Source organism: Triticum dicoccoides, chromosome 5B, assembly GCF_002162155.2.
Source record: "Triticum dicoccoides isolate Atlit2015 ecotype Zavitan chromosome 5B, WEW_v2.0, whole genome shotgun sequence".
NCBI lineage: Eukaryota > Viridiplantae > Streptophyta > Magnoliopsida > Poales > Poaceae > Triticum > Triticum dicoccoides.
The window spans coordinates 498,451,449-498,454,790 of record NC_041389.1 but is presented as its reverse complement, the minus strand read 5'-3'; positions in this window follow the sequence as shown (position 1 = coordinate 498,454,790).

Sequence of the window (3,342 nt, the reverse complement as noted above, 5' to 3'; positions counted from 1 at the left end):
ACCCGAGCGGAGACCTCGGGCCAATGGTGGTCCCCATCTTCTTCCACTCGCTCTTCGCCTGGTTGGTGTCGCCTTTCTATGATTTCCTCCTTGCTATCCTGGAGCACTATGAGATTTGCCTACTCCACGTTCATCCCAACTCCGTCCTTGTCCTTCCCGTCTTTTCCTACCTCTGCGAGGTTTTCCTGGGGGTGATGCCGTCCATGGCTCTCTTCCGGGCCTTTTACAACCCGCGGGTTTTCTCCTCTAGATCTCATTACTCAGACGGCGCCTTCTTCCGCGTCGACGATGAGATGCTCAAGACCCTTATTGACATGAAGATCCTAAAGAAGGTGGAGAACATCATATGGCGCTGGGTCTATGTCGACGCCACGCATGCCAGCCCTCTCCTGGCGGTTCCGACCAAACTGGTCGAGAAGACCCCTCACTGGTGTCGGTGTCAAAACCGGCGGATCTCTGGTAGGGGGTCCCAATCTGTGCGTCTTAGGCTGATGGTAACAGGAAGCAAGGGAAACAATGTTTACCCAGGTTCGGGCCCTCTCGATGGAGGTAAAACCCTACTTCCTGCTTGATTAATATTGAAGAATGAGTAGTACAAGAGTAGATCTACCATGAGATCGTAGAGGCTAAACCCTAGGATCTAGCCTATGATGGTATGATTGTAAATGTGATCGGCCTTCTAAGGACCATCCTCTCCGGTTTATATAGACACCGGAGAGGGCTAGGGTTTACATGGAGTCGGTTACAAGGAAGGAAATATAATATCCGGATCGCCAAGCTTGTCTTCCACGCAAAGGAGAGTCCCATCCGGACACGAGCCAGAGTCTTGAGTCTTGTATCTTCATGCTTCAATAGTCCGGACGATGTATATAGTCTGGCTGTCTGGATACCCCCTAATCCAGGACTCCCTCAGTAGCCCCTGAACCAGGCTTCAATGACGATGAGTCCATCGCGCAGTCTTGTCTTCGGCATTGCAAGGCGGGTTCCTCCTTCCGACTACTCCAAGGTTATTATCGAACACGTAGACCGTGTCCGGATCTGCAAAATGATCTTTCACATACCACGGTAGAGAGAACGATACTTCAGCTGACAATTTTTTAGACGACGTGACACGTCATTACGGTTGGGTCATTATTCGAACCGTTTTCCTTCGACCAGCCACAACGCATATTGCGAGGCAGTTTCCTTGACACGTTTTGTCAAAGCAGAGATTGTGTCCCCTTACTACGGATTCTCGTCAATACGGGTATGGGTAATCCAACCGCACCGCTAATCGCGGCGAGCGGGAGGTGAGCGGGTTCCACCAGGCAAGTGGGGAGGCGCAAAAGCTTTTACCATCTCTATAAAGAGACAAGGTCTCTTCCTCTTTACCCACGCCTTCTCCTTCCGCTAGCTCATTCCCCTCTGTTCGAGCCCTGGCGCCCAAACACTCTTCTTTCCCATCGAAGAGAGGTTTTCCGAATATGTCCGGATCCAGAGCAGGAGGTAGATGGATGGCCTCTACCGTCCGGGAGAAGGATATTAAGAAGCTCCGGGAAGCCGGGTATCTGGCCAAGAAGATTGGCCACCGTCTCCCCCCAGCGAGACAGATTGTCCCTACTCCGGAGCCCTTCGAGAGAGTCGTGTTCCTTCCCCATTTTGTCCGGGGGCTCGGGTTTCCCCTTCACCTCTTCGTTCGCGGAGTCATGTATTACTATGGGATTGACTTTCATGATCTTTCCCCTAACTCTTTCCTCAATATCTCGACGTTCATCATTGTGTGCGAGGCCTTCCTCTGGATTACGCCTCACTTTGGCCTATGGCTGAAGATTTTCAATGTGAAGCCCAAGGTGGTGAGCGGCGAACACGCCGAGTGCGGCGGCGCCATTGTCAGGACCCCAACTCAATGCCACATAGATCTAGCATGTAACACTTCATATCACTTTGCGGCCTCACGCACGGTATTCCCACGGGTGTCGCCTTACCTTTACCCGGGACCGTTTGCGCCTTTTGGCACACGTATATGACAGTGTCGCTAGCATCCATATGATAAGGAGCCCGGGCTGACATGGCTAGTCGTAAACCCAAAGTGGCACAAACTTACAGGGACAGGCATCCATGACCCAGCATCGAACGTGTCGGTCATCAGCGAGTGAATCCAGGCTGTAGCACCGTGCTAGCAGGACTCTGGTGAACCGGGCTGTAGCGGGCTAACAGGACTCCGGTATTCATCGCGTGACATTTCCCCGAAGGGACAGACACAGGAACGAAGAAGGACACATGCCGGCCAGCCTAAGTGTTCCGGAGCAGTAGCAAGCTACCATGGCTCGGTGGAAACACTAGGAGACATTTCCCGGTAAGAGAGGCTACTAAAGATAAACAACTAGATGGTCAGATCCCACACATACCAAGCATTTCAATAGCATACACACAATATGCTCGATATGTGCAGATACAACATGGCATCACAACATGACTCTACGACTCAAGTAATTTATTCAATAGGCTCCGAGGAGTGAGACATTACAAACATGGGTCTCATGACCCAACAATCAGAGCATACAAGTCAAAGCACAAGCGGAAGCTATCATGTCTGAGTACAGACATCTATAAATGAAAAAGGCTGAGAAGCCTGACTATCGATCAGATCCTGCCGAGGGCACAAGATCGTAGCTGAGGTAACAAGCTAAACGTCGAAGTCCACGTGGAACTACTAGTGAGACTGAAGTCTCTCTGCAAAAACATAAAATAGGCAAACGTGAGTACAAATGTACCCAGCAAGACTTACATCAGAACTAACTACATATGCATCATTTTCAACAAGGGGATGGTGCGGTTTAACTGCAGCAAGCCAGCTTTGACTCGGTGGCTATCCTAAACTACGACTGCAAGCGACTCTTTTGAGGTGGCGCACACGAGTCCACATATTCACCATATCAATACACCACTATGGATCCGCTCCCGTCTTCCTACGAGAATGCCATCCATAGCACTCACGCTTATCTTGCGTATTTTAGAGTATCCACTTTCACTTGTCTATGAACTGATATAAGCAACCCAGAAGTCCTTTTCCGCGGACACGGCTATTCGACTAGATGATGTTAACCCTGCAGGGGTGTACTTCTTCATACATGTTTCCACCACTTAGCGTCTGCACACGACATGTGCTCGGCAGACTTCAAGCGAAAGCCGACGTGGGTGTAGACCACGACCTACCTAAACACTCAAGTCTCTAGTCCAGGTTTATCGCCTATTCGGGTTCCATCCATGAGGAGATCCGGCCGGAGTTTCGCTCACAGCCCCAAACGATGTGAACAGGGTTCCGTGACACCAAACGGGCGCCCGGTTTACCCGGCCACGTGC